This window comes from Schistocerca cancellata, chromosome 7, assembly GCF_023864275.1.
Source record: "Schistocerca cancellata isolate TAMUIC-IGC-003103 chromosome 7, iqSchCanc2.1, whole genome shotgun sequence".
In the NCBI taxonomy this organism is placed as follows: Eukaryota; Metazoa; Arthropoda; class Insecta; order Orthoptera; family Acrididae; genus Schistocerca; species Schistocerca cancellata.
This window is the reverse complement of record NC_064632.1, coordinates 421,154,154-421,169,576: the sequence shown is the minus strand read 5'-3', so window position 1 is coordinate 421,169,576 and position 15,423 is coordinate 421,154,154.

Genomic DNA, 15,423 nt, shown 5'->3' with positions numbered 1-15,423 from the left:
CTTCTATTGACTTACCAAAGTAGTCGACGACAGACTGGGTAGAAGCCTTGGACCCGATTGCTAATTTTACTTAGGATCAGAATTTTCTCGTATTGTTCTGGGCAACATATTTCGCTGGGTTATGACGGCTTCGCGTATCGATCTTTTTATAGGCAAGCTACGTAAGCTACGTAGGCGCACGAATTTCAACTAACTTTTGGCTATCGACGTTTTCACATTCTTTTTTCGCAAGTGAGAGCCCATGAATCTGTGCTTCTTTAGTTTTTTATTAAACCGCGGTGGGTCTTTTCCATTCTTAATCCACTTACTCGACAGGTACTTCTTCAGAACGTGATTTATAATAAGTCTTAACTTCACCTATTATTCCTCTACTTCCACTGTGTTGGAACTAAAGGATGTCCTATCATTGTCTAGGTAGCAGACCAACAACTACTAACGTGCTCTTTCCAGCGTGAATACTCTCCTAGTCTTCTTGATGGTTTTATTAATTTTAGTACTATCGTCGTTGTGAAGTCGACATGATTACTTATCCCTGTCCTACACTGACACTGTCGGTAAGGTAAGGCCCGTTTATATCTACAACGTCTAAAATATTTCCATTTCATGTGGTCTGTCGTAATAGATGCTTCAGAACTACTTCACAAGACAGTCTGTCGTGGCATCTTCAATGAATCCTTATATGTCCCAGTCTATATTCTGTAGGTGAAAGCTGTCTCCAACTAATATTGCATGAGTGGGGTACTTTCCTGCTACTGAGTGCAGACCTTCTTTCAATGATTCTACAGTTGTTACGGCGGAATCTGGTAGCCCGTAAAAACATCCGATGATCAACTTGAGTTGCCTGGACTGATTACTCGTGTGGAGATAACTTCACAGCCAGACTCAATTTCGATCTCAACAGACACGATATTTTTGTTGACTAAAACGAACACTCCCCCTCCATCCCCCGTTTAAGCTGTCTTTTCAATATGCGTTCCAGCATTCACGTAGAAATCCTGCGTAAGTTATTCTCTGTCCCAAGTTTGTGTGCTTTACCAACCATCGTAAAGCTGGCCTCCGATTTGTGAACTGACGCAGCCAGTTATAGGGGGACCTACTGTTTCAAGTAGACACCAAACCACGGTAGAATTGGGCATTTTACCGAACCACGGTAGAACTGGGCATTTTGTACATACATTAATTATAAAAGAGAGAAATAAGGGGCAAGCGATGGGAAAATCGTAAGGCCTACTGGGGATTAACCAATAAATCTTTGAATTAGGAAATGCCACACACGGGGGCCCGGGTTCGATTCCCGGCTGGTGGAGATTTTCTCCCCTCAGGAACTGGGTGTTGCGCTGTCCTCATCATCATTTCATCCCCATTGTAGACGCGCAAGTCGCCCAATGTGGCGTCGCACTCAGTAAGACTTGCTCTTGGCGGCCGAACTTCCCGTCTGGGAACTCCCGACCACTGACGCCATACGATCGTTTTCATTTTTTTTTTTCAATTAGTTACATTCTGACCGAGTCAGTTAGCCACTAAGCAATCCTGGTATGATATACACTGATACACTTTTAATAACTTTTCTTACGTCTTGTCCACATTTTTATTTTTCCAACAACAACTTACGCGTTTAGACTTTCCGTCATTTTTAAAGGCTTCAAAATACAACAGAAAACTGGATATGAAAATATGATACTTTCCGCCAGTGATATCGAATAGAATATGGTTCAAAATGGTTCAAATGGCTCTGAGCACTATGGGACTTAACTTCTAAGGTCATCAGTCCCCTAGAACTTAGAACTACTTAAACCTAACTAACCTAAGGACATCACACACATCCATACCCGAGGCAGGATTCGAACCTGCGACCGTAGCGGTCGCGCGGTTCCAGACTGTAGCGCCTAGCATATGGCTTCTTAGCTTTACGAAATGATATTACCTTACAAAACAATGTGTGACTTTTTTTTTAATTGGTCGAAACCAATACGTGAAAAGAAAGCACTGAATGGCACTATGGCCAACTGTCTGTCAACAACCAAATCTTTAATTTGCAAATAAGTCCTCAAAGGTGTCAGTCTAACTCATGAATGTTAATTTCATTCCAGAGGTTTTATTTTCTGACTTTTATTAATTACGCTCGTCCAGAAAGTAACGCCGCTCGGAGTGGCCGTGCGGTTCTAGGCGCTACAGTCTGGAACCGGACGACCGCTACGGTCGCAGGTTCGAATCGGACATGGATGTGTGCGATGTCCTTAGGTTAGTTAGGTTTAATTAGTTTTAAGTTCTATGCGACTGATGACCTCAGAAGTTAAGTCGCATAGTGCTCAGAGCCATTTGAACCAAGAAAGTAACATTTAATAATTGATAAATAAAATTAGCAACTTAAATCAGTTTTGAACCAAAAGGAAAACATATACTTTACAGCAAACTGCATGTTTATTTTTTTTTTTTGTGTAATTTTCCATTTATGACAGAGTAGAAAATTGCTATAGGAAGTTTTGAAAAGATCACAGAAACTACTATTGAAGTCCAGAGAAAAGATTTTCACAGCAAGAAGATTTCAGTTGAAACAACAAAAAGCCTTCAGAGATCCCTGTAAAGTAGCTTCACTTACCATTTTCACGAAAGCGCTTACAACGCATCAATTTAAGTTTGTCTTCTGTTCTTGAGTGCACTATCATACTGCATTGTAATATGCTGTCTTTTCAGACCACCAAACTAACGTTCTTGGCAAAGATCTTCGTTGTTCCTGCTCAGCGTAGTTAGAGTTTTCTGTGCATGCAAATGTGCCCTGTCTACCGGTATAGTCGATTCCCCCCCCCCCCCCCCCCCCCCCAAGATTCCTTTAAAGTCATGTGACGCGCTCGTGCTGCAAGACGCTGGATGGAGAACATCCTGTGATGGGACCCCGCGACCGAGCTGAGGACTGGCGTGGCGGCGGTGGGCAGTTAGCTACAGCCACTGGAAGAAGCACACCTCCCCGAAGCCAGCCAGCGACGTGGCCGTGGTCGGTGCCTGTGGCACATCGTTGGCACTCAGCTCGGGTCGCGGACGGCACTTAGCTTCAAGCTTTCTGTTACGGCCTATTGTTAAATCTGCAAATGTTAATATCTGAGAACAAAAAAGTACGAGTGTATAGGAAATCTGGTGTTGAATAGTGTCTCTTTTTCACGAAACTCGTTCCAAGAAGGTGGACATGACCAAAACAATCCGCAAAATTACAAAAAACTGTTTTTCATAAATAAGTATAAATCGAATATTAACGATGACTTTATTTCGTCTCGAGATCTATCAAAAAACCGTTAAAAATTGGGTCCTCTATCAATTGTTAACATTCAGTTGGCATATTTGCTATCTACTGTAAACATACCCGCGGTAGGCCAAAAATGTACTTATTTGAAAAATTAAAAAATGTCATTTATTTTTCGAGTTACATCAGTTTTTTGAGAAAAGAAAAAATGGCGCTCTCGCTAATTTGCTAGATGTTCTCAGAGTACAGCCCCACGGAAACGGTTGCAGTCTTACGTTCTTCACAATGAGTTGCACTAGCATGCTAGTGAATGAATTTTATGATCTTTTTTTTAGTTACAGAATGTATGAGTAGCCTCTTCGGTTGCATAAAATTGTTGTCAAATTGACCATGGTATCGACAGCACTAAGGTGTTCTTCATCAGAATAAAAATTACATTGGATTATCCAGAAAATATAACGACATAGCTCAAAAATACAATATACTTAGCAGATTACTTCCATAAAATGTACAAGCGTCGCACGGAAGACATGACGAGCAGTAATTCTCTGGGTTCATTCCAGCTACACAACTGCAGATACAGATCGTTGCCGAAACACGGGAGGAAATGCACCTGACGACTCTTAGGTGAGACACCAGGTATATACAGCGTGTAACGTAAACACAAAATTGGGATAGCGGCCTATGATCTCTCGACGTTATTTATACTACCTATAACATCAAAGCACCCAAAATTTCTAGCCAAGTCAGAAGTACATTTTTTACCATTGCCTGACAGTGTCACAATTTAACCACAAAACCACCTAGTGGTCAAACCGTCTGTGTCTTGTTAATTTAGATGACTCCATCTAATGATGGAAATAAAATGTCCCGAAACACGTAGTGAGAAAGTAAGTAAAAGTGGCGGCGATTTGTCTAGCAGCATCATCTGGCCATCGTTTAAGCCCGTTGAATAAAAACACGTTTTTGTACAATTTTTGTAAGTCAGTCCGACCCATGTCTTTAATCTGTTACCCTCAGTTGTAAGCCCCCTTCAGCTCACCCGTCCTCACCTCCTCTACATGGGTGTTACGGAAGTGGCAAGGGTGTACGGGCCGCCCAGAAAGTCTGATATTACTATTTGATTTTCGTTAAAACATTTTCTTGTAACGTTCAACCATAATCCATTGTGGCCTACGAAAAAAGTAACGTCTCGGTTCATCAGAGGTTGATTCTTTGTTCTTGTGGTAGGTGACCCATTGTCCACATGCCCATATGCGTCCGCTGTGTGTAGCCAATAGGGATCGTCGGAGAGAAGTCACATGTTGACTGCTGGCCGCCTCCCAGGGAACGCAGTCTCCAAGCCACAAGCCGTTTATAGCACACCGGTTCCCAGCTAGCCAGGACGCATTCCTAACTCCTTTGTAGGCTATAGTTCCCCAAATACTAAATTAATGTTCAGAAGTACTACCTCTCGGCCCTGTCGTGACGGGATGAAGCCTTGCAAATAAAACGGGGTGCGGCTACTTATACTGGATAATGAATAAATTTCCGTTGTCTTCATGAAAATTTACAACCTACTGGTTTACGGCCCTTAAAAAGGTACCCACACTGTGACACACTATGCATTTGTTGTGTATGCTGTTGTTTGCCTAGATAGGATAACACAAGATACAGGTGATAGATCTACGACGCTTTTCGTAGACACATCTACTATGCTGGCCTAGATTTACTCTGTTTGGAAGTCTGTAAAGTCTGATATAATAATAGATGAGAATAACACACAGTCACAGACCTACTGGCTACTAATACCTCTTTGAGAGATTTTATAGCACTAAGCAAATACGCCACACACAGTGCTTTACAGCTAAACCAGGAAACATGCTACGTAAATGAGATCCTTGCACCAGGCTCTTCATATTACTTTGTTCCACAGAGTAAATTGATGAAGTGCATATACGTTTATCAACAACTGAGTACGACAATGCAGAATCTAACAACAAAACTCTGTTGAAAAAATGATGGCAATTATTGAATGTACACCGAACATACGATATTTAATACTGATTGTATTATTTCAACTAGTATCTGATAACACAACAGGCAGAAGATAAAGGGAAAGACAGTCACATCAAAGAATAAAGAATACTTGTTTTACTTGCTGAATCACAGCAACGACCAATAACATCTGAGAAACACAACAGGATTCTGTTTCCTTTAGTTAAATGCATAACTGATTCGGAGAATAAGGTCTGTTCTGGTGGCAATTGGAATAAATTTCACAGCGCTCTCGACGTTTCGGCACGGTCCAAGGTGCCTGACATCAGGAGAACGCGCTGACCACGGAACAGATTGCGTTTAACTAATACAGTGTTCCCCAAAGTCTAAAGTCGACTGTGCTTTGACAACGACTTAATAATCGTAGCGGAATCAAAGGATGATGTGCACAGCAAGAGCTACGGTCTTTAAAATTTCTGTTAATGTGGTGTGCAGAAACACATATTAAACTCTAGTTAAGCGTTAGCTCCTAGAAGATTATTACCACCCAGTCTTGCCGATTTAATCCCGGAAACCCTATATTGGTGAGATTTTATTGCAGTCGTATATTGATTTCATGGTCCTATATGTAACTACTCCAGCTTTTAAATTAGCAGCCCATGTGAAGTAGGTAGTCTTTTACAATAGGCAGCATGTTACTATAGTTTGTAACTATGGGTCGCATGTTACAGCAACCACAGTGTTAAATGCCACACCTCCGTGGTAGCTACTGTAGTTTCATGTCCTCCGCCTGTTACAGCCTGTTGCCCTAGTGGCCACATTTTGCCTGTTCTCTGAATGGCATGAGAGTATCATACACAGAGTTAATGCGGCTAACCTTGCAGCTACTTAAAGCAGTGACCCTCGCACACATTCCTGTTTTAGTCACCTCCGTAGATGAGCCTACGTGCTGTGTAGCCGCACTGAACCACTCTGCTCACAGAATGTTTCAGCATTGGCTACAGCAATGTATGAATTTTTTCATTATTAATCAAATAAATGGCAATCATATGATAAGATCATGCGTATTGATTTTCAAAGGTTTATTGTAAATATTTCTGGTTATCAGAACAGGTAATCATACAGTAGCGAAAATTTGACCACAGTGTACCTGTAGTAAGTGATTGAGGGAACTGGTTCGAAAGGAAACATAGTGAATTTGTATTCATGAGGGGAGGTTAAATACCCACCCGGTCAGCATATTTAGCTTTTCTGTCGTTTTTCTCAACTGCTTAAGAAGAATTCGAGGATGATTCATTAAAAAGGTCACGACCTTTTCCTTCCGTGTCCTTTCCAGCCCGAACCTATTTCTCCGTTCCCAATGAAACAATCTTCTTATCCCAGTCTTCTTTCTTTCCTATTCCCAAAAATTGGCTCTGAGCACTATGGGACTTAACATCAATGGTCATCAGTCCCCCAGAACTTAGAACTACTTAAATTTAACTAACCTAAGGACATCACACAACACCCAGTCATCACTCCTATTCACAGCTTTCATTTCTGATCCCGGAACGTAGTAGTCCTGTTAGCGAATCAGTCAGCTGCATTTGACATCAAGGTAGACTCACATACACTTGTGGGAAGATGAGATATTGTTAAAATTCCGGATAGACGGCTATTGGTGAAAAAGTCCCACTAACTATGACGAATGCTGACAAATGTAGATGACGCTGTCGTTTATCGATCACAGTTCCTTCCCTGTCTACGGAATCCTTTTCAGGTTAACATCAAACATCAGCAATTACTCGTAGATTACATTAAAACTAAAGTAGTTGATGAAGACGTTTCTTGATAACAAAAACGCGCTGCCTTTCTTCATTTACTTGCGCCTAGAAATAGCTATCGAGTACTGCCAAACCCAAAGACAAGAGATCTTACTGCCTTCCGATATACTCGTTCTTCCATATGATTTGGTCGACATGACCTGTTTCAAGTTGTGTATGACAGACAATGTTTTAGAAAATCAATTGTTTTCCTTTGCAATAAACAGAAATATTTTCGTTCTAAGTATCCAAGTACAAAATTTTCGCAATATTAGTTCAAATTTAATATTTGCTTCCATAATGTAGGAAAGTAGTCCACAGTTGCAAAACGCGCATCCGACTCATTGACCTTACACTTAGTCGCCGACCATAAATTCTAGCTCAGAGTGACACCAGATTAAGTAACCTGATGTAGCGAAGACTGTTTGCCAGTGCTCTTTCTCACCGGAAAATATGCAATTCACTCAGTGGGCTCCATAAGTACACTGTAACAGTAATTTCTGTGTGTATGCAATGCATACGGATTAGAATTTAGTGGTGCTCTCTCTTCCACTTCTGTATACAATATACCTGACCTAAATGGGCCCTTTATCATTACAGGCCCTGGGCAGTGCAACATCATACTGACAACAGTAATGTGCTTATACTGACAGCCTCACTGTTCGTTTTAGCTGATTTTGTACTCATTTAAAAGTCATCAGAAGATCAAAACAATATGCAAAACGATTTAGAAAAGATATCTGAATGGGTCGAAAATTGGCAGTTAACTCGGAATAACGCAAAGTGTGAGGTCATCCACATGAGTGCTAAAAGGAATTCGTTAAACTTCGGTTACACGGTGAGTCAGTCAAATCTCAAGGCCATAAATTCAACTAAATACCTAGGAATTACAATTACGAATAACTGAAATTGGAAGGAACACTTAGAAAAAGTTGTGGGCAAGGCTAACCAAAGACTGCGTTTTATTGGCAGGACACTTAGGAAATGTAACAGATCTACTAAGGAGACTGCCTATACTATGCTTGTCCGTCCTCTGCGCGGTGTGGGATCTTTACCAGATAGGATTGACGGAGTACATCGAAAAAGTTCAAAGAAGGGTGGCACTTTCGTATTATCGCGAAATATGGGAGAGAGTGTCACTGAAATGATACAGGATTTGGGCTGGACACCATTAAACGAAAAGCGTTTTTCGTTGCGACGGAATGTTCACACAGAATTCCAGTCACCAACTTTCTCCTCCGAATACGAAAATGTTTTGTTGACACCGACCTACATAGGGAGAAACGATCACCACGATAAAATAAGGGAAATCAGAGCTCGTACAGAAAGATATAGGTGTTCGTTCTTTCCGTGCGCTATACGAGACTGGAATAATAGAGAATTCTGAAGATGGTTCGATGAACCCTCTTCCAGGCACTTAAATGTGATCTGCAGAGTATCGATGTAGATGTAGATGTGGATGCAGAACCACACTTGTTGCGTTGTGGAAACGTTTGTGTTGAAATGGAGTTAAGTGACTATTCAGTTTTCCACTACTTTTCAAGGTTCATAAGAAAAGTAACTTTAGGATGTCTTATAATTATGTGAATAATTTCCAAGTCATTTACTTCTCCTCAGGTCAATCAAATGGGTTGTGTATCTTACAAGGAAACATCGCCAACTTGACCTCATACTTTAAGAAGAAAAATACATACTAGTTAGGTTGGAAGCCTCAGCGATGCACCTCGTGCGAAAATTTAGGCCATAACTTTGGTAGCACTCAGTTATGAATGCATAGCTTTTGAACATTTCCCGCTCGTGGGTAATCACTCGCTCTGCCCCACTGCAGCCGGCTAATGCCCGAGTGCGAAGTACTGCACAGAGTGACAACCTGAGCCCTCCTGTTCTCGTGATGACATGCTTCCCTTTAACAGTGTCAGCTTTGCTGTCCAAAGAAAATAACGCGCAACAGCGATATTAATAACTGAAGAGTGCTAAGGTATTCCTTCTATGACACTCATTCGTTTCATTAATTTACACTTCATTTTCGAATTACAAGCTGAAGGTGATCAAAGCAAAGAGATCTCTGGCACCAGTTATTGGGTGCAGACACAATGAACAAAGCACTATCGCTTGTCGGTTCACCGACGTTATCACTCCTCTGTATAGTACTTTGCGCTCGTGCGCGGGGAGGGAAGAGATGACTCGACCCTCGAGTCGTACGCCAGGGATGATGGTAAAATGCGGGGCTGCCTTGGCGCCCAGATGCTTAGGCGGCTCCAGTGTTGCTTGATTATTACCGTCCTGGCGCTCCATCCCTGGTTCCAAGTCCCATTATAACATTTTCGCTTTACACCATGGTGGTCGTATGAATTCTCAGTATTCAGCTTGAAAGCGAAAATGCTTGTCTCTTGTCAAAAACTGCTGATGAGCTTCTGTACTAATACTTGTCTGACATTTGAGTAGTCAGTTTGTTGCACTACTGTTTTTAAGTATTGGTAAGTACTATTATTACTATTTAATATTTTACAGTATATTTGTGGTACGTCAAGTCCAGTGTCAGATAATGCATAACAAGTCATGTCGCCTCAAACAACTGGAATTATAATATTGTGAGAACCAAATGTAACATATGCCACAAAAATAAACGTAATCATATTCGAAATGGTTGGTGCTATACGGAATATTTTATTTTGTTTTTACAACTACAAAATGCTGGAGTTAAGGAACTTTTTGTCAAACATAAAGGTGGCTGGGAAAACATTATATTTCAAGACTATATTGACAAACTTTCAAAAAAGTGATATCATACGAAGTGGATAACATTTACGTGAGGAACTTTATCTTTATAACCTGTTCTATACCAGCTAAGTGCATGAGACAACTTTTATTTTCAGAGACTGAGTAGCAGCAATTTTATTTGAAATATATTTTACTGCTTGAGTAATCAGATAAATTTATCATAGGATATGCACAAATCTGCCCTGGAACTCATAACGCATATGATATCTTTCCATCTATGCCCATTCTTGTTTGAGGAACATGACGTGATTCTGTTTCCTGCAGTGAAACACATAACTCCTCTGAGAAATAAGCTCTTCTCTTGTGGCATTTGAAATAAGTTTGACAACATACCCGACGTGCCATTAAACGGAAAAAAAGTCAATGTAACTTAAATCAAGTGATCGCACTGACCACGAAATAGATTTTATTTTACTAATACAACTGAGTCATGCAAGATCCTTTGCCGGTAGCTGTCTCTCTAGTGCAGTGGTTCCCAACAGATGGTCCGCGGACCCCTGGGGGTCCGCGAGCTGTGCCAGAGGGGTCCGCAAGATGCTATTAGAATAAAAAAATATATTAAATATATTTCGTATGATAACAGATTTCTTTTGGCCGCTCAATATTTTTTCAATAATGAATATGTCAATGTTTTTTCTAAGTACCAAAAATAGAAAACCTATAAAAAGACTCGTAATTTGGCTTTTTTGGGTACTTGATACTGTGATACGACAAGGCACCAATCATGCTCGATGAGGGGGTCCTCGATAAACTTTTGTTGGGAACCCCTACTCTAGTGTAACGTCTTTGGGGGCGTTGCCTGGTAAATGCGGCCCGGGTGTCCCACCAGGGGGCAGCAACTTCATGCTTCACGAGGATAAATGCTTGCGCATGAGCGGTGGCGCGGAGTTTGGTTGAGTGTCCACTGCGGTACTACGACTTGTGGGCGACGTTTCACGGATGGCTCCGCGTAATGGCCGACGGATTGGCTTCGGCAGTTGGGTCCACTACGAGTGCTGAGGCGGACGTGTTGACCATTAACGGTTGCCCACGCCGTTGTAAGTAGTTATTTGCAAATACGGATAGGCATTGCTGGAAAAATATCAAATGCGTTACGAGTTCCAGGGCAGATTTGTGCATAGCCTATGGTAAATTTATCTGAATATGCAAGCAGTAAAATATATTTTAAATAAAATTGCTTCTTGCTTGAGTCGAAGATTGGAGTTCAAGTCTCTGAATTCCCTGCCTTGCGAGGCAGGGCCTTGAGACGAGGGCCTTGAGGCGGTTTTAGTTTCAACCAGGAACGGTATGGGAACTACGTCAAGTGAGCATCTGCTACACAACCATCAGCTGACAGGGCGTGAAATTTTGAAAAATCCCTGTTTCCTGCCATAAAATTGCGTTATCCTGGTTATCGAAGCACATTGGGCTGCAAAATTTTGTGGTCCGACCCGAGTTAGTGGAAGCTAAAGTTTGTAGATGTGTTTTATAGTTTATTTTGTGTGCCCTCATTACTCTGTTTGCCAGTGTCGAAATGTTAACAGGGCGCTTTCCTGAAGCCTTGAAAATTAAGACAGCTAAAACTTCTTGTTGTTATTAATGTTTGATATTATTGATAAATAAACTGATCGAAGCAGTATCAATTTATTTGAGCTACCACCTTACCACTCGCCAACCTATCTCTCAATCATCTGCACTAAGTTCCCCAGAGCCAACAGAAAGCTATGCTTGCCAACAACACGGAAATCATGCTTGAACCAGAGGTTTCTCTGAACAACAAGTGCTGTAGTGCCTGACAATTTTGTAAATGTGGTTTGCATAAACTCATGGTAAACTGCTTTCTTTAAGCGTAAGGCTTTGCAGTAACACCGTAAGGCTCTGCAGTAACACTACAGGTCCAATAATATGATAGCAAACTTTGAAGCTTAAATAATCAAGGTAATCCTTCGATTTTGGACAAAAAAATTTTGAGTATTGGGTTGCGTCATTGTAAACTACTAAAACAGGAAAACTGCCGACTTTTCTGCCGACTTGCTGCGGCCCTCTCCAGGGCATTTCACCGCAGCAGTGAACCGCCCTGAAGAGGACCGCAGCAAGACGGTCGGAACGTCGACAGTTTTGCTGTTATAGTAGTTTACAGCGACCCAATAACCAACATTATTTTATCCACAATGACACCGGTCGTGGAGGCCTACGAACTTAAATCCTTTGATGGTACGATTTAACTGCTTTCACATGTTACCTTTTATCATATTAGATGTAAATATTGTAACTGTTATATTAAGCAGCCCATATAAAGTAGTTGTTATCTGTGAAAAACGTGTGTGTTGAGATACAACGCTATTACCATTTTTGCTGAATTAACCACTGTATAAATTCTATACTATTTGTGAACACAGTGTTCCTAGTTCATGTACCTGCTGAAGGTGGTAAGTGGGGTATATAAGGGGGTTTCAGTGCAGTTTGCACTGTTGCAAGATTCCTGATGACATCATCGTACAATATCGCCTGATTTCTCCACCCCTCCTCGTCTCTGACATCACAGGCTAATTTCCCTATGAATAAAATGACGAGAAATACGAAAGATTACGGACCAGGGCGATTCTCTCTGACATTTGTGGAGGAATACGAGATTGGCAGTATGAAGTCATTCCAAATTTTTTGTTTCAATGAAGAGACAAATGTTCCTACAGTGTTTGCTCAGACTTACGGCAAGTCAACTCCAGACTTAGGGTGATAAGCTGTGACGTCAGAGGAGTGGAGGGAATTGTTCAGATGTTACATACAGATGCATTTGTTCACATCCTATTCTCTTGCAATTGGGCTTTGAATTTTAAAATTGTAGCAGAGGGGGAAACAGATGATATTTGAATTTCCTACCATTTTAAACTTAGAACAGGATTCTAAACTTAGGACAAGTGACCTGAAAAGCATTCAGATTATGCTCCTATCCTGAGATCAGCAACGTTGGAGCAACATCTTCAACTGTGTCGTCGTAGAGGCTGTTCTTGTATTTCCAGGTCAGTCATCTAGAATTGTGACGTCAAAAGATTGTGCTCATATCCCCAGAGCCATCATTTTGGATCACAGTCTTGCATTGTGATGTTATAGAGGTTGCGCTTGAATGCCCACGTCGCTCTTCTTGGATTCCGACATCACTAAGGCTGTGCACGTATTCTAAGGTCAGTCATTTTGGATTTTCAACCAATAGGGTAAATCCCCATCTTGGGTTTTCCACCATAATACACTTATAGTGCGTTTAAAATAAGTTGCATCTTTTGTTAGTTCAGTACCAAGTGAGTGCAGGGAAGTGCAGTTGCCAGCTTGTCCAGGGTGGACAAGCAGGTGCCGATAAAGCCACTCGTACCTTAGGCCACGGTCGTTTGCCGGCCGCCAGGAAAACATTCTTTGGTGGTAAAGAAACAACAGTAGTGAACATATCAGTTACATCAAGGGAAGCATCGTCACTGTCCTCTTCCTCGGACTCGGAGTGGTACTGCAGCTGACTGAATGGTCACCTCTTCATTCTTCCAGCAGTCCTTCACGAATCTGTGTCTCCTCGACTACCCTCGTACTATGGCTGACAACTCGAGACGAGTCCTGTGAAGTGCCATTTGCAACTGTTTCTTTGTCAGTGTTTCAACCGCACCAGGAGCGTCGGCAGAGGCGGGCTTTGGGATTCAAACCCTTCCCGATATTTTCACAATTCGAGAGAGTTGATCTTAAAATCGATTGCAATGTAATATTTATTTCAAAAGTACCGCGTTTTCAAACTGCAACTGTTTCGTAGAGCGTGAGGGGAATATGGCAGCGATGAACCAGCGTTGGCGATAATATTGGCACTAATATGTCGACTGAGCCTGCATAGAATGTGGATTGTCTGGAGTCCTGAAATGTCCAGGAAGTGCTGTCCAACATGGGGACTAATCCTAATTGTCACACTTGCTGAGGCTGGGTGCAGTGAGAAGACTTTTGATCACACAACGGCAGCTTAGAACTACCGTCCTCCAAACGCTTCCTGAAAACTCTGGAAATTGTTAATATGGTGGTTAGTATTTTTAAAATATTTATTGTAATTCATGTTACAGCTGGTATCCATAATACGGCAATCTCCGTGTTATTTACCACACTTATTTTTCTACACTTACGTGGTATGTGGAGTATTTGAAAACTGACCAGTTTGACGTAAAACTGTGTAAGATAAAAGTTGTTGAACAGCGAAGTGGGTGTGAATACCACCATTTATTACCTTAGTGGAAATCGCATGCATCAAGATAATACATTGGTGTGCAATACTTAAGGACGAAAATATCTTTCGCTTGATGAGTCACTGCAACTGCTACAGTGTAGTAAAGCAGGTAACTGAAAGACATACGCATTGAGGTGAACAGAAATGACACGTTTATTCAAGGACAAATAATGATACTGAAGTTTTTGAAATTTTTGAAAACATACTCAGCGATCTTAAAATGTATTAAATTTAAAATTTAAAACAGTCTTGATTGCATTTTTTTTATTTATTGGATGTGATAAATTAAAAAAAATTGCAATCAAGTCTGTTTTAAATTTTAATTTTAAATGATACTGAAGTCATCTCGAGCCGTGGATGATTGTGCCCCGGACATTAGGAAAGACGGGACGTGGTTCCCAATACAATAGGATGAGCGATCGCCACAGATGGCACGTGCAACATACATGCATACATTAATCCTTGTTCCATAGATCATGAATACGAAATTTTGTAATGATGTGTAACGTGTCACTTTAACATAAATCTTCTTTACACAAAATAACTGATTAATTAATTTTTTTTTACAGTTACTACTTCATATCTAAGAATTCATCTATTGAGTAGAAGGAGTTGTCATTCAGAAATTCTTTTACTTTGCTTTTAAATGTTGGTTGGCTATCCGTCAGACTTTTAATACTATTTGGCAAATGACCAAAGATTTTGGTGGCAGCAAAATTCACCCCTATCTGTGCCAAAGTGAGATTTAATCCAGAATAGAGGATATCATCCTTTCTTCTAGTGTTGTAGCTATGCACTTCGCTGTTATTTTTGAATTGGGATGGGTTATTAATGACAAATTTCATACGTGAATATATGTATTGCGAAGGTACTATGAATATCCCGAGTTCCTTCCATGCTGGCCACAATGTTGGTAGAGTGTTCTTGTGGTAAGGGTTTCCATACTTCCACCGGCACGGTTGAAAACAACTGGATGCTGGTTGGTGCATGTGAATTTACTGCAGTAGGTCTCCCCAACGCATTTTTGTATTAGTAACGACATATTTCGATCTTGCAGCTGAAACAACAGAATATGAAAGACAATTGATTGTCGTCTTTAGATTTCGGACTCCTTTCTTTTCAGACAAATGATCACTTTATAAAGTAATTTCCGTGACTCAGGATGTCATTTGCAACTTTTTTCAAAAATATGTCTGAAGGCAGATAGTCTCCATTTCGTAAAGTTGTGATCTAATGTCTTCCAGCTTTCCACCAGCAGTTTCATCAACTGAAATGTCTTCCTCCTCTTGGTCTTTGTTTCTGGCCTGTATCCTCATGTCACATAAGATGGAATGGCTTGTCTTTCGGAAGCTTATCTATCTCCAAATCCTTACCAATGAACTTCACCCGGGAAAGTACCT